Below are 24,752 nucleotides of genomic sequence, written 5' to 3' on the forward strand. Positions count from 1 at the left end.
TTATTTACACTCTGATTTAGGGGACTGAGATGTAGAGTGATGTTTATCACCCTGGTGTTCCAGGCCTAGGTAAGACAAGAGACAGGACCTTCAGCCTCTGATGGCTTCAGATGTTAACCACTAACACCCAGCACACCTAACAGACACACCCAAAGTGCATTCTCTCTCTTTTTCAAATTGTTCATCTGTAGAATTAAGTTACCACTTTCCTCAGAACCTGTTCATGTGTCTTTAAAGGTGGATTCGTTATTCTTTTTTTTTTTTTTCCAAATAAGAAAGAAATGCTAAGACACAGAAACTCAACCTGACATGTTTAAAAAATGTGTTTGTAGTAACAGGTTCATAACGTCTTTTCTTCAATTTCAAATCAACCAGCCGAATTCCCTATAGGAATTGCTACTCTTCTATTCAGGAACTGTTGCTTGTGCCTAAGGTGTAAATTAAATGCCAGACTCCTTAACTTGGCATTGGACCCTCCCCCAAATGGCCCGAACTCTGAATACTTCATATTTCGCCTCTTGCATTCCAGTCAGATCTTCCAGGTAGGCAGACTTGCAGCTTTTCATAAAACCAAACCCTGGGTTTTGCCTTCATCGTCTGCCTTCCGCTTTAAATGCCCTACTCTTCCATTTTACCTGCAGAAATTGTTCCTATAATTTTTTTAAAACTCTGTTCACATTCCAGTTATTCCATAAAGCTTCTTGTCTCCTCTGTTGTGGTTGGTAGGAAAAAGATTTCATTGAGTGCTTACTGTGTCCCAAACATGTTAGTAGGAGCTTTACATATGGTATCTTGTCTTTGTAACACACCTAAGGAGATTTAAAAATGAGAAGACAATCAAATAGCTTGACCGGGGTCACAGGCATTACTGAGCTCAGGCTGTACCTTGTTGTTTTCTAATTTTCTTTTCCTAGACTTTTAGATACTAATAATATTTTATTTCTGCAATAATAATAATAATAATAATGTGATTACATTGTGAAATGGGCACCCTAACCGGTTTGCTCTCGCCTGCCTGCCTGCCTTCCAGAGCACTGATTCTTTTGGCCCTGGCAGTGGGGTTGTAATGAAGACAGGATCTAGTTGAAAAGCATCAACATGAATTTCTTCTGCCTTCTTTGTAGCCTAACCCTGGCATTTAGCACCTGGTACTTTGGGAGAAGGTGCTTTTTCTTAGCTGTTCTGGCTCAATGAACGTGTCCCACTGTCTAGGAGTTATGGAGTAGTCTGTCTTCGGTGGGACACAGGGAAACTGCAGAGCAATATATTACTTGCTATCTCAGAGTTGCCTTATTGCATTTCTTCATATTTTTTTGGTCCTGGTTTCTTCTCTTGGTGAAAGAATATTGTTGGTCTTAAGTTTTTAAGAACTTGCCAGTTTGTTTGGGTACTTAAGATGTTTGTCTTACATAATGTTTAAGCCTTAGCGAAAGAAGATTGCTGGACTTATACCTTCCTCATCATGTAGAAAAGTTAAAGTTGTTAGGTATACAGCGTTAGCCTTCATATATTTCCTGTTGTGACAGTGGAAAGAGTTGGTGACAAATGAGAACTGTTTTTTGGGGGTGGGGACCAGGATTTATAAGAGCATTTTGGGGTTTAATGAAAGTATACAAGATTGGTGTTTTGGTCTGGATACCTGCCAATATTATACTATAGCTTTTCTCAGTCCAGATAACTTTGTGGGACAATTAACCAATTAAAAAAAAAAATCCTCTTAACAGTTTACCAGACTTTCAGCTTAAAATTTGGAAGTTCTTTTTTTAAAATGTTTTTTCCTAATGTTTATTTATTTTTAAGAGAGAAAGACACAGCATGAGCAAAAGGACAGAGAGAGAGGGAGACACAGAATCCAAAGCAGGCTCCAAGTTCTGAGCTGTCAGCACGGAGTCCGATGCCTGGCTTGAACTCTTGAACTGCGAGATCATGACCTGAGCCAAAGTCGGATACTTAACCAGCTGAGCCACCCAGGGCCCCTTAAAATTTGGAAGTTCTTAACAGATTTGCGAATTAGAATCCTTTTTGAATGATGTAGTAATAATAACTACTATTAATGTGTACAGCACTTAACTTTAATATGTGTCATCTTGCATAATTAACTAAATGAGACTATTCAAAGTACCCAGCATGGGATGTAGTACTTAGTATGTTCTACGTGAGTGTGCATGTATTTAATAATATTTCTCCGGGGTAAATATTTTTTATAGGTAAATAAGCATATCATTTGGTATGAGACTACCTTTCCAGAATCCAGGTTTTCAGATTCCAAATTTTATTTCTTCTAGAACAAAGTGGGTTAGGTATGAGCCATAGCAGCCGTCCCCCAGATATCGTGAATGCATTGTGGTGGCATGGAAAATTGATGAGTTCAGGACTGCTCAGATTCTGGACATGTGGTGCTCTTTGTTTTGGTGGACCAGGAACTTTCATGGTCAAAGGAATGCCAATTCCTTTAGCTTAAATCTGTAGTTTGACTGGGATGTCCATTTAAAGACTGTTGGAGGCCAGCCAGCAAGAAGAGGGAGGTGACTGATAACTCCCTTTGAGGGAGAGAGACCAGTTTTCTTAGGGTAGGGAAATAGGACTAAATGATCTGACTGCTGAGGAAGCTTTCTGATGACTCTGTTCCTGTCACCTCTTCACAAGCCTAGGGCCCAGAAAGGGATCTCTTCACTACCCCCCACTGCCTCTACCTGTGTTTTAGTCTCTTTCTTTGATTTCCTGAAGCCTCCCTACTGTTGGACCCTGATTTAGACTTCTGTGCAAAAAGGTTTGGGACTTGACTCCCTTGTGACTTGGCTCCATCCGACTTTCCCATTTACAGCTTCTGCTACTCCTTCTTCAGCAGTACTCAGGATTCCCTCAACCTACCCTGTGTTTTCCCTGCCCTTGACACCCTGATCTCCAGCTGCTTATACCTGGAATTCTTTCTCAAGTCAGGATTATTACTTTCGAGTTCCAGTTCAGATGCCGCTTAATTCTTAGTATTCCCAGAGTGGGGAGAGGAGGTCAGAATCTTTATTTGGATTCCCTTCCTATAAGATTTAAAGTTTAAGCACTTGCTTATTTTGTGATTTTCACACACTGCTTTTGGTTACAGTTTATTTACCTTTTTTTTCCCCCTACTTTCCCAAAGCGTAGGGGCATAAAGATAAAAGTCTTACATGTAACAGTTACCAAGTCTGTTAAAGAGTAATAAAGAGTAAATAACTGAAATTATTATTATGGGCTACTTTATTGCAGTGGTTCTTAAAAGGAGGCCCCCAGACCGTCAGCATCAGTGTGATCTGGGAACTTACAAGAAATATAAATTCTCAGGCCCTACTTCTGAAACTTTGGGGTGGGGCCCAGCAGTAGGTGTTTTTTATAGCCTGCCAGGTGGCTCTAATGCACACTCAAGTTTGAGAAATACTCCCTTATTGGATCATTCATGCAGTCTTTGTAATTTGGTGAAGAGGAGGAGCCAACTGCATGAATTGCTCCTTCATAGGAGCAGATAATATATCTGATCTATTGAAGAATGAAGAGTTGTGAAAAAGTATATTTAGAACAAAATTATTTAATAGTGGAAAAGGCATTTAGTCAGGAATGGCCTCTGTTCCACTAAACTAGAGAAGCCATTTAACCCCTCCAGGCTTCAGCTACCTCATCTGCCAGATGGGTCAGTTACTGTCCTAGTTGCCCACCAAGTTGGTGTGAAGACCAATCCAAAAAGATCTAAGTTTAGAAAAACTAGAGATAGGGGCGCCTGGGTGGCTTAGTTGGTTAAGCGTCCGACTTTCNAAAAGAAAAACTAGAGATAAAGATAATAGTATCTGCAGGTTGTGAGTACAGTTCTGTAAGGCATCTCGTTTAGTTCCATTTAGGTTCTTAGAAAATAATCTACTGCATTTAACTGTAAAACCAGAAATCCCAGCAACTTGGTAACTGGAAGGGAGGCAGGCAGCACCTGGCCAGGGCCCTGTCCTGGATCTCTGAAGATCTGGGCTGCTTTCCTTATCTGAATACCTCTCAAGTTTACCTTCCAGGGTTGTGTTGAAAACTAGCTGCCATAATCTATATGAAGCTTCCTTGAAAACATCCATGTACTATATGTTTCCATCATCATCTTTTCTTTTAAAGAAAACTTCTACATATGAATGAATTCTAATAAGTCCACCATTGCATAGCAGTTTAAATAGGGATTTCATGGGCACCTGGGTGGCTCAGTTGGTTGAGCGTCCGACTTCAGCTCAGTTCATGATCTTGTGGTCTGTGAGTTTGAACCTCACGTTGGGCTCTGTGCTAACAGCTCAGAGCCGGAGCCTCCTTTGGATTCTGTATCTGTGTCTGCCCCTCCGCTTCTCATGCACTTTCTCTCTCTCTCTCTTTCTCTCTCAAAAATAAATAAACATTAAAAAATTTTTAAATACGGATTTTAGGGTTTGTTTTCTGTCTTCTGGAAGGTGACATGAATAGTGACAGAACTTCAAGTTTTCAGTTAACGATAGTTTCACAGGCATACATCTGTTCAAAGTAGAATTACATTTGTGCACATTATCAAAGTAATGTGCCATTTTCAGAAAACCAGCCCTTTTCAGATCTCTGTGCCTTTTCTCCCTCTTGTCTGACAAGCTTCTATCAATTCTTAGGCCCCCAGCTATGAAAAACTAATGACAGGTGAGATAAATAATAAAAGCATTGTAAGCATTTTTCTGACTTCTGTGTTCTTTGCTGGATTGGCTTAATTAAAACTTTGGCAGTTAAACCAGTTTATGGGTACAAAGGACTTAGCATGTAAAAGCTCAGTAGTTGGTCACTAATCTAGGCAGTTTAGAGTAAGAAGAATCCTAAGAAATAAAATAATGAAACTGATTTTTAAATATCCTATTTTTAATATTCTATTAGTTTATTAACAAAAATTTGTTGATGGCCACCTTTTCAATGAGAACTGTCCCCTGGTTGGGAACTGTGTGAGAAAGTGTATTTCAGCAATTCTGGAAATGCTGGTTGAGCTTACTGAGGAGTGGAAGGAAGTGGAGAATAAAGTTGTTCAGGTTAGAGATCCAGACTAGGGACGCAGGACCAGGGTAGGGAAAGTGGAGCAGATAGCAGATTCAGGGTGGCCAGAGTTTGTAGAGTGAAGACGAGGAAGGGTGGGTAGGAGGGGTTCTAGAAGGATAATTGAAAAGCCAGAGGATGTGTGGTCCTATAAATCAAGTTAAGGAGTTTGGAGGTAAGTTGAGCAGTGGAAAGCCACGGAAGGATTTTAGACAGGATAGTGACTTGTGACTTTTTTTTTTTCCTCCCAAGAAAGGTGGGTTTGACTGCTTAGTGTGTTGATTGCTTTAGAGGGTAGTGGTCAGAAAAAGAGGCTGGAAACCAGTTGGGAGACTGTTGGATTTGTGGGGTGAGAAACAGCATAGCCTGTTCTCAGATTTTAAACTGCAAGGTGCTTAGAACCTGATTACTTAGTGTGTTCTGCAGATAACCTAGGGGTTTGTTAGAAATGCAGAATCTTCAAGCCCGCCCCAGATCAACTGAGGCAGAACTTGGTTGTAACAAGATCCCCAGGTAGTTTGTAGGCTCCTTCAAGTTTAAGAAGTGCTGCCTTGGGGGGCACCTGGGTGGCTCAGGTCATGATCTCACAGCTCAAATTGTGGGTTCAAGCCTCTAGTCGGGCTGTGTGCTGACAGCTCTGAGCCTGGAGCCTGCTTAGGATTCTGTTGTCTCCGTCTCTCTCTCTGTCCCTGCCCTGCTCATGCTCGGTCTCTCCCTCAAAAATCAATAAACATTAAAAAAAAAAAAAAAAAGTGCTGCCTTGAAAATAATCTCTGCTTGCCTCTTTACCCCCATGAGCATAGAGTGAAAAAGTTCCAGATAGGTTCTGACCTTTCTGAGGTTTAAAGTCTGTGTTTTATATTAGTCTACATTAAAAGTTTTGTTGGCTTTTTTCTTTCAGGTAATCTAGAGCATTTTAAAGTAACTATAAAAATAATCTTGTATCTAAATGTATAATAGTTAATTAAAGAAAATTTAGTATTACCCTAGGAGATTACAGAGCTTTAAAAGCATGGTTGGTTAATTCCTAGCTTTTTAAATCTTTGTAGAATTTGACTTGGATTTTTGTACTTGCTAATCTGCTTTTCTCGCAATTGGTGAGGTTAAAAAAGCACAGTTTCGCTTCATTTACCCATTTGATAGATATGTTAAAGCTTATTTTTTTATTTTGAGAGAGATAGAGACAGTGTGAGTGGCAGAGGGGCAGAGAGAGAGAGAAAGAGAGGAGAGGGAATTCCACGCAGGCTCCCTGCTGCTAGTGCAGAGCCTGACTCAGAGCAGGAACTCACAGGAACCTGTGAGATCATGACCTAAGCCAAAACCAAGAAGATGCTTAACCAGCTGAGCCACCCAGGCATCCCTACCCATTTGGTATAAATGGAGAATTAAAACAATTTTCTGGGCCAGTTTAAGTTTTTTCAGAATTTTAGCGTGGTATCCTGGGAAGTAGAGGCTTGCTAAATTCATACCTGCTTTATGACTTCAACTGTTTACGTACTTTTAAACTTTTTTTAAAAGCAAAAATATTCCCCTCCCCTATGCTCCATTTTAGTAAAATCAACCTATATTAAATAAATGATGTTCATCTTGTACTTACATAGACTTTAGTCCACTTCACGTATATCAAACTTCCCTAGCAGTGCCTTCAGGTGTGGCTGTTAAAAGTGGATTTAAAATATATTAAGTATCTGTTACTTGATAAGTGCTCATTTCCTGTGAGTCTGCAGGCAAAGCTTTAAAATTAGTGGGTATTGATTACGTGGAGGAGGAAAAACACCTGCTGAAAACTTGATGGCTAGAAGTTTCTGCCCCTTAAAGAAAGAAAGATAAGGGATGGGGGAGATAAGCTATTTCTGTTCTCAACTAGCTCCAGTCTAGAGCCTTCCTGATGAAAAGGGCACAGGTAATGAAAGCAGTGTGAGTCAGGAGGCCACTAAGGTGATGTTCTTACCACAGCTAGGTCACTAATGGGCCAAAAAAAAGTTTAATTTGTAACCATTCTCTATATTACTCCAAAATACATTTTATAATTTTTTTTCAATGTGTTATTTATTTCTGAGAGAGAGAGAGAGAGAGAGAGAGAGACAGTGTGAGCAGGGAAGGGTCAGAGAGAGAGGGAGGCACAGAATCTGAAACAGGCTCCAGGCTCTGAGCTAGCTGTCAGCAGAGAGCTCGACGCAGGGCTCGAACCCACGAACTGTGAGATCGTGACCTGAGCCGAAGTCGGACGCTTAACCAATTGAGCCACACTGGCACCCCCAAAATTCATTTTATACAGTAATTATTTCATAGCCAAATTATGACACATTCAAAAAGAAAAAATAGTTTAAGATCCAGCAATCCCAGTAGAGTTTAACTTTTCGCTAGTTCTTATCTACATGTATGTACAGTTTAAGATTATTATAATCATTACATAGATTCAGTTTTTTGGTGTCTTGTTTCTGTTGTTCACTTAACATTATATCATAAACTTACATGTGGGTATTTCTGTGCCTATTGCCAAATTGCTTTCTAGATCAGGGCAGTCTTTTAACTAATCTGAACCTGTTCACTCATCTCTGGGATGAAGCTAATACAGATTTTATGAAATAAGATTATTGTAGGAATAAGTAAGGTTCTCCATGGAAATGGTCACAGTACCTGGTACATGGTGAACTCAGTAATCACTGGCAGCCATTATTATTACAGGTCCCGGTTAAATGGCAAAGTGGGGCCCAACAGGGGCCAGTCTGCTGAACTTAAGTTGGGTATCTTACCCCACCCCCAGCCAAAACCTGTTCTGGGTGTGGTTTCCTTCAGCATGTCAGAAGAGTGGTTTGCCTGAAAATGCACCCAACTGAAACACCCCCTTTTATGTTCCCCTTTAGAACAAACAAAAGGTTGACTGCAGTCACTTGAGTCTGATGACTTTTGATGTAGGTTGAAGGTCACAATGGTGCTGGCTTTCCCAAGTTCATAAAAAGCATCTAGAGCAGTTATTGCTGCAGCCAGAGCCTCCAGCACTTTGTCAGAGAGAACTACTGTAGCCAAACTAATATTACCCGCCCTCTGCAGATTGGTGAATGCCTCTACTGTGTGTGCTTTTGAAAGGCCTTTCTTAGCCTTTCTCTCTCTGCCCCAACCTTGTTTTCAAGAGGCATAGGGTCTTTAAGTGGTAAATCCAGTAATCACAGTAGCATGGAGACACAGGCCAGCCTATATTTGGTTTCACAAAGGCCTTGTGAAAGATCCGGCCTTAAAGTCTCTTTTAATACTGAAATGATGCAAGTGGAAAGTTAATTTGAGGATCACTGAGGCACGCTTTATACATGAAGAATGTGAGCAAAACATAAAAAGTCTGCAGGCTCTGTTCTTCTCTGGTGGCAAGGAAATTACATAGGCTGTGTCATTATTTGGGTGAATGTTACCCCCTATGGAGTGTAATTGTGCTGGAATTTTGGAGTGAGAGCTGTCGGTTAAGTACAGACTAGTTGGAGTGTGTGTGTGTTTTGCCTGAAATCCTTATACAAACCATAGACCTTATTTTGGTGACACTGAGGATTTGCAAATGGTGGTTATCTTGGCCTTGACATTTTGAATTAGTCTTTCTTTTTTTTTTTTAAGAGAAACTTTGAAGGTCTGTTTTAATGTATATGAAGTCCTTGAAAGTCTGCATAGTCTGTTTGAACTGTTAAATGCCAGTGAGTTTCTGTATATCACTAGTTTCAGTGTACAGTAGTTGAGAGGTAAGTACAAGTCTAGTGCAAAGTATGTTTCTGATGCTTGAAAATGGTGCCCTGATTTCTATTGAAGGAGACATTTATTCCTACAGAGGTTTAAGCGACTTGCTATAAAAAGTTGAGTCTTGCAGTGGTAGAGGGAGATTACACATTATCTGTGAACAACTGCCAAGCAGATGAAATCGCAGCTGCACAGTCTGTGGTGGAGACTGGGTGGGAGTGGCTGGGGGAGCAGAGGAGGAGAGTGATCAGAACCTGGCTGTGGTGGTGTGGTGCAGAAGGCTCAGGACCGTGCTAGGCAGTGTTGGGTTTTTGGACCTTGTGTCTCTCAGAAGTGCAGCATGGTGGAAAGCACATGGACCATGGAGTCACGTAAGCCAGCATCAAATCCTGGCTTCACCAGTGACCTCCCTGGACCCCATTTTCTTGATCTGTTAAAAACTGGGAAAAATGAATAGCCCTTGGGGTGGCTGTAAAACTTAAATTAGTACGTCATATTGATTGGGTCACAAACTCATCCTAGTCCGCCAGAGACTTTCCCAGTTTCAACACTGGCTATTCTTTATGGGCATTCTCCCCAAGTCCCAGGCAGGCTGGACGGTGGGTCACCATACTTACATATGAAAATACCTGTTACCGTGTACAGAAGACAAGGTCTGTGTATGTTTGCTCATCCCAGTATGCCTTCCTAGTGTTTGACATGTAAATAATGAACGAGTGAAGTAACGAAGGCAGTAATGCATACATAGTTATTTTAAAGTGAGTTAGCTAGTCTTCCTCCCTGTGGGCTCTCCTCTCCCGGAGAAATGAAGTGGCCTCGCCAGCCACATAATAAATAATGTGTTGAATGAATGAGTGCATCATATGATAATGGTTTTGGCTCTGTGATGTAGCTAAGCTACAACTTCAGGAAGGTCTCATCTGGGTCTGTTTACTCTTTTGATAAAATGAAATTTTGATAGGACCCTAGGGACCTTCCTCATACAGTCCCTATAGTCTGCAGGGTGCTGGGGGATTTAACTTTGCCGAGGAGAGAACGAAGCCCATGGTACTGAAGTACTTAGGTAGTAACAGTTCCCCAGAAGTTAATTAGACATCAGGTTGTCCCATTGTTGTTGTTATTGTTTCCTTTTTCTCTTTGAGTTAGATGGGGCAAGAGTAGTTGGACCAGAGGGGGTTAGGGTCACACTGATGTAATCTAGTTTCATAGCCAGAGAGGTGAAAAGTACCCTGCGAAATTGAAATCCATTGTTCTGGGTGTGGTAGCCATTCATTCAGATTTTTATACTGTGTGACTGTAATATGAAGGTAGCTTTTCTAACTGCAAATATGTCTTTGCTCACAGTGATACAGCATGAGTAATGTTTTTCTGGAAGCCAGGCAGTTAATAATACTCTGAGCAAATAGAGGCAAAGCCTCAGAAATGGAGATACCAGATTAATGTGCAAGCTTGGCTTTTTAAACTGAAGAGATAGCCACAAGAAAACTAGTTGTGGCCAAAGAACTGCTTCTCAGCCCACAGTGACTTTCAGTCCCCTACCCCCTCCTTAAAAAAAAATCATTGGTTTTCCTCTGCAAATATATATGATTTCAATTTTGAGACAGGAGGTTATTTTTTCATTTGAAACACAAGGAAGCAATTTTTAAAAGTCCCAGCCATTCAGCAGTGGGGCTGACTATAGTCAGGCTTGACTAGAAGTTCTTGGCCACAGAACCACATACTGCAGCCTTTATTAGGGTAGTTTACTAGTTGGCTTTTTGGGAAAGGAAGGGCCTGGAATTGAGGGAGGGCCACTAGAGCACTGGCTGGCTTCGGGACTCTTGGCCTACCTATGTGCCCAGTCAGATGGGAGGGTGGGTCCAGGTATCATCTCAGCCAGTGTTGTCATCCAGTGATTCTGAAGTGACCTTTCTTACCTCATTGTCCTTATGAGCTCACAGCAAACATAAGTTATGCTGTGGATCCTTGTTCACTTTTTCTTTGATAAGGAGCAGTGCTTCTGCTCATCAGTGGTTTTTGGGAGAGGAAACTGAGGCGCATGTCACTCAGTGATTTAGCAGTTGGCTTTGGGATCTCCTCTCTTTATTTCCCCTTCTCTAGTGGGAATTTACAATGTAAGTCATTTGCTAAGGTCCCCCGCATTAAAATCCAACAAAACTATTGCAGTGGGAGACATGATTGTTAGAATAATAATTGGTGTTACTCAACTCCTGTTTAATATTCTGCCTTCTAGAGGGTGTCTCTGTAGCTTGTTGCTAGGCACTAGGGTACAACTTCCCTCTTGAGGCTCACAAACAAGTCAAGAGACAGGAAAACACATAGGGTGTTTGTAATAGGATTTGAATGGGTAAATATAAGGATGGGGTGGGTGCTTTATACCCCTGCAAAATGGAGAACACTTGCCCTCCTTACTCATCCAGGAGTTGCTTTGAGAATCAGTTACAATATTGTGTGTGAGCACCCTATGAAAAATACAAATTCATAATCAAATCCAAGAAATTTTTGTGTGGGGAAACAAATGGCGAGACTCTGTTCTCAGTTTCACTGAACGAGTCTGATGAAGGAAACAGACCTTTTCGAGAACAGTTGCCTGTATTTACTGACTACTTAAATACCTGACTCTGTGCCATTTATTACATGCATTACCTCATTGCACGCTCAGAGGAATGCTAGAGATAGGCATAGATGTTATCTCTGTTTACAGATGAGGAAACCAAGGCTTGAAGAGATGAAGAAACTTGCTCAGTGTCACGGGGCCAGTAGACGGCGGCGGGCCCATGATCACGCCCGGCTGTGTGCTCTCAGAGCCCCATTCCACGCTGTCTCTATGGAGATAGTTATCTTCCTGGGAGGCTCTAGGCGTGCCTAGGTGTGGAGAGAGCGGTTGGACCTCTACTAGCAGCAGCCCACACAGTTTCTTGAGTGTGCTTTGAAGCAGCTTCCTCAGCCCTTGCTCCTCAGAAAGCATCCTCTCCCATGGGTGTGGGATTTATGATGTGGTTTCCTTCCTCCTGCCTCTGGCCCTTCTCCCCCAGGGTCGGAAAGCCTACGGATGGCCGATAATGTGCTGTGCTGAAGTCACTTGTGCCCGCCCTGTGTTCAGGATGGGTCATGCTTGTGTCACCATGTGGTAAGCTGGTGGTGCTGTGAGGGCCTGACCAGTGCAGGCTGGCTTGGAATCAGAGGTCACAGCCCTGCCACCACATTGCTCATGAGTCCACTGATGCCTGTGATGTAAGAGTTCAGCCACGTGCTTCTTTGACATCCTGCACTGAATGTCACTTTAAAAAAAAAAAAAAAAAAAGGCTTTTGTGGTTGAAATTTCCAGCACGAGTCAGGTATGAACCAGGTGCTTATATCCTGTATACTATTCTTTCAGTTGCCTCTTCAGGTAGGTGGTGTCCTATCTGCCCTGAGAATTGAGGAACCTGAAGATTACAAAGGTGAAATGAGATGGCACGACCACTTAGCCAACAAGTGACAAATGGGTGATTTTGCGAAATTTTGCAGCAAGAGGGGGCTGTTTTCAACATTTCTTTGAACTTAAATTGTGTATTTTTTTCTATATAGGTAGAGGCAGATAGCAAGGCATAGGGTACATGTCTATCAGCACATGGGTAGATTTTACTGATTTTAATTTTGTTTACATTTTGTTGAAAACACGTATTATTTTTATTAGGGATTCAGCCAAATTCATAGGTGTTTTAAAGTGTCACACTTAACCTAGCAACAAATTGAATACACAGATTAAAAATGAAAGGCTCATCAGTCAGGTTTCTCAAGTATCAATTTCCGATCAAACTGCTTGCTACTGATGAGTAAATCCTTCCATTAAAAACAGTGTAGTCTGCTAAACTGCTTATCATAGATATTGCAAGGGGCATAATATTGCCGGAGGGGCAATGCATCTGTGTATCTTGAAGGTCAGAGCTGACATTCATTTGGTTTCATTGGATACAGCATTTGATAAATGCATTTAGGATATTTGGAGGATGTTGAGCCATGTGATAGCCCAAATTGAGGTGATATTAAGCCTTGGTCTATCAGGATCTCTTTGAAGATACCTATAGACATTCATGTGACTAAAGACCCAGTGCCCGTACTTTGAGAACTCTGGATTTTGAGTTGTTAGACATGAAATACCTGCAGCTAGACATCTGTTGTGATTTAAATGATGTGGTGACTCAGTGACATCCAGACTATAGGACAGCTCAACTGTAAGGTATCAAGGACTCATTTGAATCTCTGTCCATAAATCTCTGAACGAAAAGGGGAGGGAAAAATGTGTTTACATACATTTGGAAAGCTGGGTCCCAACATGCTTCTGCTGTCCTGTGTGAGACAGGACTTGACCTGTAGCATGAAAGAAACATGTTTCGGTGGGTACTTATGGCAGCTTCCAGAACCTGGCTCAGTTTTTAGGTTATCGTGGCAGAGTTAGAGAGAAAGCTGGGTAGTGATATTGGTCTTTTGTTTTGATGTCACCTCATGTCACTGAGGTCTGCTTCACCTTTTGCTGCTATGGCTCAGTTTGTGACTGAAAGCTAGAACATCGCTGAGGGGAGATGCATGTAGGCCCAGGAAGACAGCTGTTGGCTCTAGTTGTTGCTTCCATTTCTTTATATTGGCGATAAGTGTTGTTATCTAGAACTTGTCCTCAAAACTCACTTGGCGTAACCTGGAAGCCACTTGCTTATAAAGAACCCTAGTTGATACACCATTGCAGACTGGGTGTTGGGATAGAGTAGCATGTGCCTGCTAAGTAATGAAGAATAAGTGCTGTGGATGAATGCAAGAACACCTTTATAGCTCTAACACTGCTGAAAGAGTCATCAAATCCATCCACCTGTTTAATCAACAATTCAGCAGGTGAGTGTCATGGTGAGGAAGTTAAGACATTAAACACTGTAGAAACACTGGTGTAAGAGGCAGTCACTCCCTTGAATTACATTCTAAAAGGGAATAGTAGGTAGAAAGTGGCAGGTGTTCTAAGATGTGCACATAACATCCCTAGGTTGTGGGATGTGAGAGCGACTTTTTGGAGTTGACATTTGAGCTGCAACTTTAGGACCAGGATTAGGTAATGAGATGGTGGGTGCTGGGGGATAGGGATGTGCTTTGACCAGAGGGAGCCACAAAAACAGTGAGGCATGTTGGAATGGCTAAACACCTGCTTAGGATGTGAGATATATATATTTCCCTTCCATTTCCATTGTTAATGTTTATTATTATTATTTGGGGGGTTAGCCTTCTTTTTGTTATCCATCATATAGCTAATGTTGGCATCGGTACAGGGAATGAGGTGCTTAGCAGCTGATGTTGGTAAAGTGACCTTGCACAATTGTCATGTATCTCATTTCTCTCACCCACTAGAAAGGGCTGTGAGAGGGGTGTCTGGGTGGCTCAGTTGGTTAAGCATCCTACTTCGGCTCAGGTCATGAACTCATGGGGCTCAGGTCATGAACTCATGGTTCGTGGGTTCAAGCCCTGCATCGGGCTCGGTGCTGACAGCTCGAAGCCTGGAGCCTGCTTCAGATTCTGTGTCTCCCTCCCTCCCTCCCTCCCTCCCTCTCTCTCTCTCTCTGCCCCTCCCCTACTCATGCTCTGTCTCTGTCTCAAAAACAAGTAAAACATTAAAATAATTTTAAAAAGGCTGTGAGATCATCATCTGACACAGACATGAAGGCTCCCACAAATAAGTGTATGGGAGGTATTAATGGTAGTACTAGTAACCAGTGGTAATATGATTTCACCAAATGTACCTGTAAGGCTTTGCTGGGTAGATGCCCATTGCTAAAAAAACAAAACAACAACAACAAAAAACAAACAAAAAGCAAAACACACACAAGCATTTCTGGCTTCTATGTCCTCTAGGCTCATAGAATCAGCCCCTTTGGAAACTAACAGGCTCTTGAGGAGAAGGAAAGCAAAAGAAAAGCTATATCCTCAAGCAGAGAAAAGGAAAAGTAGGTCCCTACCTAAACTCCAGCCTGGTGGTGGTGGTAATAGTAATACAGCTAAAGGTTCTTGATACTTATCCTTATGCACTAAGTACTTTGCACATATTGATTCATTTGCTCCCCATAGCCTCCGTGTTATCTCCATTTTGGAAATGAGAAAATTTAGGTACAAAGGATATTTTGCTCAAAGACACATAGCTAGTAAGTGGTGGAGTTGGGATTCCAGCCCAGGGTGCCTGAACTGGAGTCCAAATCCTTAACCATTTTGCCATGCTGCCTCTCCAGAGCACTTCTCTCATGATGATTAAGGCCCCATGCTTTTGTAGATCTCAGGTTAGCATTTTCTAGGACTTCTCAAAACTCTGATTGGTAAAAGCACTTGCGGGGAAGTGGAAATACCTGATCGTACTCCCAACTGTAAAGGGTCTTTTGAGACTTTCACTCTGAATTGGTGGGGGTAGTGAAGGAGCAGCATGATAAATGCAGCGTAAAATTTAAGCCTTGCCTAGTCTTGGAAGACTTCATTCCCTTTTCTTTAATGATGGTTTATTTTGGTAATTCTGGCAGAGTAAGAGGCACTCAGCTGATTCTTTCCCTACAGTGGCACAAGTTGTCACCATGTTACACGCTCTCCACTTCCATTTTAGCAGGATTGGGTTTTTGTTGTTTAGACGTTTTGGTTTTGGTAGTGGTGTTTTGTCTTGTTTTGCCTGGTATTTTGCCCAGCATACAACATTATTTGTAAAGAGACTTGGAGAACCTGGAATGAAGGGTCACAGTGCTGGAGTCGAATTTTGGAGTTAAAAGTGTGATATTCACTCCTGTGGCATAGGCTCCACAGAAGGTAACCTTGGAGCGGTTTTCAGTGATGACAGTCTTAACGCGGGAACATGGAGCTGGGCCAGGTTTTAAGTTTACATTCTTGGAGTTTGCTGATTTTTCTTGACTTTAAATATTTTCAGTTGCTGGAGCATTTGTTGGTGTATTTAGGCCAAGTTGCCTTTTATTCTGTGATGTCCATGTGTGAATAAAGTAGATCATCCTGATTTCTGGCTCGACCATTGCTGCCAACTATAGGTGAAGACTTCCAGCTGCTATTTATATTTTGTTTCAGGCCACCTTCCCCACAGCAGATATACAATAGTTTTTTTTTTTTAATAGTTTATTGTCAAGTTGGTTTCCATATAACACCCAGTGCTCATCCCCACAGGTGCCCTCCTCCATGCCCATCACCCCCCTTTTCCTCCCCCCAACCCCATCTGCCCTCAGTTTGTTCTCGGCATTGAAGAGTCTCTCATGGTTTGCCTCCCTCCCACTCCCCTACTATTTTTCCCCTTCTTCTCCCCCATGGTCCTCCATTAAGTTCCTCCTAATCCCCCTATACGTGCAAACATATGGTATCTGTCTTGCTCTGCCTGGCTTATTTTCGCTTAGCGTAACACCCTCATGTTCCATCCATGTTGCTACACATGGCCAGATTTCCTTCTTTCTCATTGCCATGTAGTATTCCATTGAGATATACAATAGTTTTTAAGAGAAGCAATAGTTCATCCTTGCTCATTGCTACTCCAAAACTGTATGCTTGGTTTTGTTCGCCATGCAGTGTGTTATAAATTTGGCATAAGAGGAGCAAGTGATTTGTCTTTATTGGATATAGTTCCCTCCACCCCCCACCCAGTTCCAGAAATGATTGAATTTGACCTTGGCAAGGGTCTTCTCATCACCTTTTTTTTTAAAAAAAAAATACATGTGTGATGGTAATTCTGCTGCTTGCACAATCTGGATCACAAAACTCATGATGGGACTGCTGGGTTGGTGAACGTGGAGTTTGTCTTCTTCTTTGGCCCCTATCTAGAACAATGAACATTTTAGGAAGGCCTGACAGTTGGTAGTACTGGGAAGTGCCGTGTCACTGCTGCATGTCTGTTTTTTTAATCCCCCTAAGAAATTTTCTTTTGATGGTGCTATACAGAAGCCAAGCCCTCTTATGATGTATGTGTTATGAACTCACATTTTGATCTCTTCGGAAAGTATTCATTGGATTTCTGTGGTTCAGGTGATCTCTTTTTTACCTTTTCTCTGAGATGCAATATACTTACAATGTAGAAGGAGCTATAACAAGCGTGTAGTTAAGATGAATTATAACAGTTTCCATACCGCCTGTGGTACCCCACAGCTGAAAGAGAAAGAATCAATATCAGATTATCGGCTGCTGTTTTTTTAGGATTGGTTCTGTGGAGATGACAGCCAGTGTGGGGCCATTTATGGGTGAACCATGTAATAACCACAAACCAGAACATTTGTGAAAATACCTGAACATTTACAGGGAGAGACCTTCTTTCACATTTACAGGGAGAGACCACAGCACCCAGTGAGGGGTACTTCATCTCTGCAGTAGGCACAGCTTATCAAGCAGGGAAATCTTTAGCTCTCTCAGTCCCAGAACTGTGGGTAGCGCAGATCTCACCTAACTGGAGCACATGGCTGAAGGTCGGGCATATCCGGGAGTATGATCATTGCAGTTTCGTCCTACTTTTGAATTGGGAAGATCTGCTGTGTGAAGTTCTGAAAGGTATCTTTATGAGTTGCAGTAACTCCTTACTATTGACTCTGGGGTTTAGGTAGACTCTAAGTCTTAAAGAGTCTTAAATAGAATGTAGGAACCAGTTCTAGCCAAATGCATTGACTAAAATGACTGTATTGTTTGTTAGGTCTTATGAGAAAGTACAATGTGACAGCAAGAGCCTAAAACTGTAATAAAAGTAAATAGCCAACAGCAGTTAACTATATTTACTTTGGAGACAGGTTATAAACCCAGATCTCTGCCAAACTTGAATGAGTGTTTCTTTTCTCCGCTCCTAGGGCAAAGGCTCCTAACGAGGAGGACTTGCTAGGACAAACCTGTATGACCTTCTTCGTGTAATGACTAATGGGAATATTTTCATTTACTTTAAAGCCATGTATGAAAGAGGTTTGCAGGCTGGTCCTGATAGTCTTTGGCCCCTCTAGGGAGAGGGAAGCTAATGCTGAACAAATTGAAGCTTCCAAATGGTCAGGTAGAACCGTAGCAAATCCTCTTCATGACAGTGATGGCTGTAAAGCTGCTTTTCTTTGAAGTAATACCCCTGTGAGAGTTACTCTGGGGTGACTTTTCTGGTCCATAAACAGTAGATTTTGTTTCTTGCTGCTGTGCAGGGTGGTGGTTAACTATGTGTGAAACTAAACAGTATCTGAAACTTTCAGGAACCAATACCATTTAGAGGCTTCTGGCCCACTTTGGCTGGGCACCTTTCATTTCAAATGCCCACTCTGGCTCTTCAAAATCTCTTGAATACACAAAGACAAGTTCATCCCCATTTCTGGGAGGGCAGTTTGAAGCATAGGGCTTGTAAATTGGGATGACAATATCTTCTTCCTATTTGTGTGTCTGGGGCAGTGGGGTGCGTTCTCATTCTTGCAGCCAAATCTTCCCTCCTCTCTCATTGTTTCTTCACAGACTGAGACATTTATTGTTAGGAGTGAGTTATTTCTGAAAGGATTTGGGTTCTTACCATGCCTGGAGGTGATGAAGATGAGATGCACATGTAACAAGATAATGATAATACAAGTGTAGGGAGGAGAGCAGAGGAGTTCTCTGTAGTCGCTAAGTGCTTCTTTGTGCCTCATAACCTTTTTAGTAGTCTTGGTATAGGGGAGGAAGGGGTGTTCTGAACTGAGAATTCTCAGTCAGGGCTTCAGTGAGACACAAGCCGGTGACTGACCAGCTTGCCCAGGACATGGGCTTCCTTTGGTGTTGACCAGTTGGTGTTGCTCTCCAGGGGATCCCTGAGCTGCCCCTGCATCTGGGCTCCCACCCGTTACTCTTCAGCCTGCAGCCAACTCTTGGGTGCCACAGCATTCATATCCTTTTGTTGTTGTTGTTCTGGGACCACTTTGAGACCTTTCAGGGATTTTCCTGGGGGTGTAGCCCCATGGTTTAAAACAAACAAACAAACAAAAAACAAGCAGAAAAACAACTGTTCAAGGCCTGAGCTTCAAAATAAGAATACAACCCTTTTTCCCTTGTCATTACAGCTTTTTCCTCACTAATTAGCCAGCTGCTGCAGGTCTCATTAAACATCATTAATCCTGAGCATCTGTCCATAGGAACTGCCTCAAGATAAAAAGAGGAAACTCAACTAAACATTTTTGTTGCTGCTAATTACCCTAAGCTGTACTTTTTATTAATTAATTACTCTGCTCACTTCCAAACCTGAATGAGGACCTTTCCCCGTGCCAGACAATAGGCCTTTCCCTCTCCCGTGGCTGCAGATATGCTACCTTGTGGTTTGGTGTATGGGATACCTGTAATTAATTATCAGGGCCGACAATAGGGTGGCTCTGGAAGCCTAGTTTGTGTAACCTCAACTGTTGAAAGCTTTCAGTCGATAATGGATTTATTTTTTATTATTATTATTTTTTTAGTTTATTTTTTGAGAGAGAGAAAAAGAGAGAGCAGGGACGGGCCAGAGAGAATAAAGTAGAGAGAGAATCTCAAGCAGGCTCTGCACCGTCAGCACAGAGCCCAGTGCGGGGCTTGAACTCACAAACCGTGAGATCAAGAGTCGGACACTTAACCAACTGAGCCACCCAGGCACCCCTCGATAATTGATTTTTTTAAACAGATGCATTTTTTTTTTAATTTTTTAATGTTTTATTTATTTCTGAGAGACAGCCAGAGAGAGAGAGAGTCAGCGTGAGCATGGGAGGGTCAGAGAGAGAGGGAAACACAGAATCCGAAACAGGCTCCAGGCTCTGAGGTAGCTGTCAGCACAGAGGCCGATGTGGGGCTCGAACCCACAAACCGTGAGACCATGACCTGAGCCGAAGTCAGACGCTTAACCTACTGAGTCACCCAGGTGCCCCTAAACAGATGCATTTCTTAAATTATCTCATATGTTTGTTAAAATACATGATGGCAGAGCAATTACAAAGCTTGTTGTTCCAGAGTCTAACGGAGAACTTTAATGAGGGTAGGGACAGGAGTGTAATGGGTAGTTCTGTGTTATAACTACAGGTGACATGAAAAGGAAAGTGTTGGATCTTGGGGTTTGGATTGGTGGTGACTGAAAGCAAGGAGGCCTTGATGGTACAGGGTGACTTGTACTCCTCACAGGTGTCAGGCAGGGCAGAGAAGCACACTTCCCTTGTTGGGACTTGACAGGAGATCCCAGTGGAACTGAAAGAATAGTTGAATGGGGCACCTGTGTGGCTCAATCAGTTGAGCCTCTGACTTCGGCTCAGGTCATGATCTCACGGTCCATGGGTTCAAGCCCCACATCGGGCTCTGTGCTGACAGCTAGCTCAGAGCCTGGAGGCTGTCTTCGGATTCTGTGACTCCCTCTCTCTCTGACCCTCCCCTACTTATGCTGTCTCTATCTCTCTCTCAAAAATAAATTAAAAAACAAACAAAAAAAGAATAATTGAATGGAGGATTCTTTTTGGTGAGGGCTTCTGCACTGTATTATGAGTAAAACTCATGGTGTTTAGATTGTCAGGAGTAAAGTTTACAGGATACCTTAAGATATTTAGTTCCATGTGTTCACTTTAGATGGGGGAAAAACATATTCACCAGTCAGGCTTGGCTCCTCTATTTCATCTAAGGTGTAGCAATAATGTAGAATTCTGTTTGGAGCAGTGCAGGCTAGCAAGGCAGGTCTTGGTTCAAATTCATGGGACTGTGCTTTGTGACTTTGGGCAAGTCACTGAACCTCTCTGAGCTTTTGGTTTGCTTTTTTGCAAAACATGTTTGATAAGAGTACCTCCTTCACATGGTGGTTTTAAGACGTAAATGAGTCTCAGTGAAGTGCTTAGAAGAGTCCCTGGCCCTTTTACATCAAGGGCTCCCTAAGTACACTGGTTGATATGGAAGACCATAATTGAATTCCTCTTTGATTTAGGGTGGTGTTCGTGGATGAACCCTGTTGGGCTCTGATCTTATCCCTGTGGCTGATTGGTGATGTCACCTGGACTTAAACCTCAGTGGTGACACTTTGACCCCTTGATCACCTCTGGTCAGATGATCCTACAGTGCTTTGCTCCTTCCTCTCTTTTGCCACCTCTTTATTACATGCTGTGTAATTAACTGTTGAGGAGGCTGATAAGTTATTAAACTGAAAACCCCTCCAGCACGCATCCTAATTTCCCATTGCTTTGTATGGTGACTTATGAACACTTTTTAAAAATGGAATTATTTTTCCTGCAGATGAAATCAGAGGTGGAACTCCAGTAAATAAAAGGTATATTGGAGTTTTTCTGACCGGAGTGCAAATGAATGGGTACTTGGAGCCTGACTTCTGGGGGCCTGGTTTGCAAACTACTTCCGTAGCATCCTGTAGACCTCAGTGTTTCATTAGTGAATGTCACTTATTTTTCTATTAATAGGCTTAATTCCCCATCCATTAGAGGGAAGAAGTAGTATTTGTTTGCTTTATTTTGCTTATAAATGTTGTATAAAGTTAAATGCTGATTTGGCATTCTCTGGAAGATAGGCATGAAAATTCAGGGTGACATTTTATTTTAGAGTACTCACTGGAGACAGCATTTCACATATGACCTTTTGTAGTGCCCTGGGAGAATGTTCTCTTCTAGCAAGTGCGCTTTCTATTCCAGTTCATCAGTCTCAGACCCATTTGTGAACCTCGTTTCTCCTACCAAATTAAGATGCATTTTATGTTCTCTCAGATGGAAATGCTCTTTGAATATTTAGAAAAAAATGCTGTTTTTGTTTTGTTTTGTTTTTACAGAACAACTAACAGTGCAGAAATACAGAAGTAGAAGTCCTCCAAGCTCTGGCTGTACTCCTTTGAGACCATTACAGTTAATAGTTTGGGAAGTGTCCTTTCATTCCTTTTTATTTGGTTGCTTACATTTAAATATGTGTCTCTCTCCATAGGATCATACTAAGTATATCCAGTGTTCTGTGACTCTTCATTTATGGCGATCTCCCTAAACCTGTATGCTGCAGATTTCCCTTACTCTTTTTAATGCTCACAGACTATTCTTTTACATAAATACATCATATTTTACTTCATCAACCTGTTAATGCATATTTAGTTGTTTCTGGTCTTTCCTTTTGTTGTTGCTGATAAATGTTTTGATGTTTTTTATTTTTTATTTTTGATCTGCAATCTGTGTCTCATCCATCTTTGTGTGCTAGCGCAAGTATTTCTAGGAAGTAATTCTCTATGGGTGTGATTGGTAGATGGAGGAAATGCATACTTTAAGTTTTGATATTGCCTATATTATCCTCCCACCGACCACATACTAGTATGCCATTTTCTTCAGGTTTTCAGTAAGTGACAGGATTTGTTTTTCAAATCCAAGGGATAGAGTTAGTTTATTTTTGCCTACTTCCATCTAGTCCTGTAGGTGGAACTTTCTGCCACCTCAGCGGAACATCGTCTATGGGCTGTGAGCCCTTCCCACCCAGTTCCAAGATTACTATCTTTATACAGGCTATTGAGGAGAAACAAGTAACGTCTTTATTAAGCAATAAAATGTCCCTGAAGAACAAATCAGTTGGCTTCCTAGGCGTATCTAGGTAACAAGCAGAAATAATTCTGTGACAAGGTTTCCTTACCCTTCCCCATCACCTCACAAACTGGCAAAATGACAAACAGCAAGGTCCCCGCACCTTTTATAAGTACCCAACGCTGTGGGATGGGAGATAAAGACTTGCTTACAGAGACGAGAAGGGACTGAGATGGGGGACTGAGGTGTGGGGGTCTTGTGTGGGGAAGTGGACTCTGGGGTATCGTGAAGATACACATTCCGTGTTGTGGGAAGAGATTCGCATTTGGACTAAGCAATACTGTGCAACTGGTTTAAGTTTCCACAACAAATAGAACAACAGAAAACCCGTCTCCCTGTGTATGTTCCTGTTCCTCCTCTTTTGTTGTTTTTTTTTTTCACTTAAAAGACTTAAGGAGATAACTAGCTGTAAGCTGTGAAGATTCAGTATGATCTGGGAGACACCTTGTGCATTGTCTTATATAATATAAAACTGCGCTTAAAGCTTTGATTAGTGTTCTTATTAATGAAAAATGGGTTTTGACTTAAAAAAAAATAAAACTCGTATGAACTGAACTGTCCTGTCCTCTTTTGATTAGGGTGAGAGATCCTTTGGTGCCACCCACCATTTCTACCTCCAATTTTTCTGTCCTCCTCTATTAAAACAAGATAGTGTACATGTGTACTTAAAAGATCTGCCCGCCAAAACTCTGTATTATTTGGATTTGTAAGAAATATTCTGTAACCATTCTGTTTGAGGTTGAGTAAAGCCACAAAGGCCGTTACCAGAATTGTTTTTCAGTGTTGGGCCTTGTGAGTGATAACTTTCTCTTTTTTATTTTAAGATATCCTAAAAATAACTAAATAGTGGTTGAGTATGGGTATCAATTATCAAATGTTGTGAATTCTCAAAGAATTGGAAATTTCTCATTAACTGTCTTTAGGAGAGGACTTTTAATGCTTTAACGTACCCTTCCCAGTGCCTTCACAGTTGTTACTCAATAAATGGTTGCTCATCGGTTAACAGATTAACCCAAGATGAAAAAAAAAAACTAGAAGAGGCCTGTATGGCTGAATGTCAGGTAGTAATATGTAAAATATGTGCTGTTTGGGGCTCCTGGCTGGCTCAGTCGGTTAAACATAGGACTTTGGCTCAGGTTCGTGGGTTCGAGCCCTGCATTTGGCTCTATGCTGACATCTGGGAGCCTGGACCGTGTTTTGGATTCTGTGTCTCCCTCTCTCTCTGCCCCTCCCCACCTTCACACTCTGTCTACCTGTCTCTCTCTCTCTCAAAAATAAATAAACATTATAATAAAATAAAACATATACTGTTCTACATGGAATAAGTTTTTAGGCAGTGAAATAGTTGGCCCAAGGATTGGGTCAGAGCTTATCTGTCATTCAATAAATTACTTCCTGAATGAAGAATACTCAATGAGAAGTGAAAATTTTGCTTTGATACACTGGAATATCACTTAGAAAATAGTGTTAAACTCAGAACTTTAGTTCAGGAAGTAGCTTATCTTTACAATATTATGCATTAAAAAAAAATCTTGTCAAAACTAATGGTTCTTTCTGGTATGCAACTGTAATTTGGACATCTCTCCCATCCCCGGTACATGAAACCTTGGGCTTACTTGCATATACAACTGCAGTTTTGGAGTTTGGCCTTGAAGTTGAAACAGTCTTATTTAACTTCCCAAACGGCCATCTCAACCCTGATAGTTTCTGCCCCGGGTCATAGTCTCTGCCGGAGCGGTTTGGGTGACTAATTTGTAGTGATCTTTCAGACGGAAGCCAGTTTCTATATTCTTTTGTGTTTACTTTCATTTGTTTTTAAGTATAATTTCCCATTTATTGGAAACTTGTCCTAATTCTGTACTTCCAAGTGATACCTTGGCATCACTGTAACATTCTTTGTTCCGAAATGGTAATACTTTGCAGATTAAATTTACACATAACCATATTTGGAGGACTTCCATGGTAAATTATCTTAGAAGGCACTTCCACAACTGATTTAGGAAATGATCATTGTAGTATCTGTGTACTATCTAGCCTGAAGCCTCCTGGGTTTTCCTCATCCTTCGAAATGAAGGTTCAGCCTGGAGTTCTGGCCCTTGGTGCCCACTCTGTTGTGTCCCTCCTGACTGCTGGGGTAACACTGTTAATCCTACTGTTTCAAGGTGGCCAGAAAAATACCTCAGCTGGGGAGGGAAGAGGGCCCAGAGTTCACCCCTGTGGCACATCAACCTGGCTGCATGTTTAATAGTAGAAATTCAAACGGTCCCCATTGTGTTATCTTGTTTATAGCAAGCATTCAGTGTATATTTGCTAAGCTAATTTTGATTTGAAAATGGAAGCTAACAAAGGGGATACAGGACTAATGACAATATAAAAATGTTTAAGCCAGGAATTGATGGAACTTTTTCTATAAAGGGCCAGACAGTAACTATATTAAGCTTGGAGGGCCACATAGGGTCT

General features: G+C 41.7%; 1 protein-coding gene and 1 long non-coding RNA gene across 3 annotated transcripts in view; one reads left to right on the forward strand and one right to left on the reverse strand.

Annotated features, from left to right (window-relative positions):
- Positions 1–24,752, forward strand: part of SPTBN1 (spectrin beta, non-erythrocytic 1) — a 196,865-nt gene that overhangs the window by 89,619 nt on the left and 82,494 nt on the right. The gene's annotated exons all lie outside the window — the stretch shown is intronic.
- LOC144238558 (uncharacterized) lies at positions 316–7,834 on the reverse strand. Its single transcript, XR_013337154.1, has 3 exons — positions 7,681–7,834; positions 6,638–6,695; positions 316–809 (listed from the first exon to the last, which is right to left on the reverse strand). It is a non-coding gene; the product is annotated as an uncharacterized LOC144238558 (long non-coding RNA).

Source organism: Crocuta crocuta, unplaced genomic scaffold (genome assembly GCF_008692635.1).
Source record: "Crocuta crocuta isolate KB4526 unplaced genomic scaffold, BGI_CrCroc_1.0 scaffold830, whole genome shotgun sequence".
Lineage (NCBI taxonomy): Eukaryota > Metazoa > Chordata > Mammalia > Carnivora > Hyaenidae > Crocuta > Crocuta crocuta.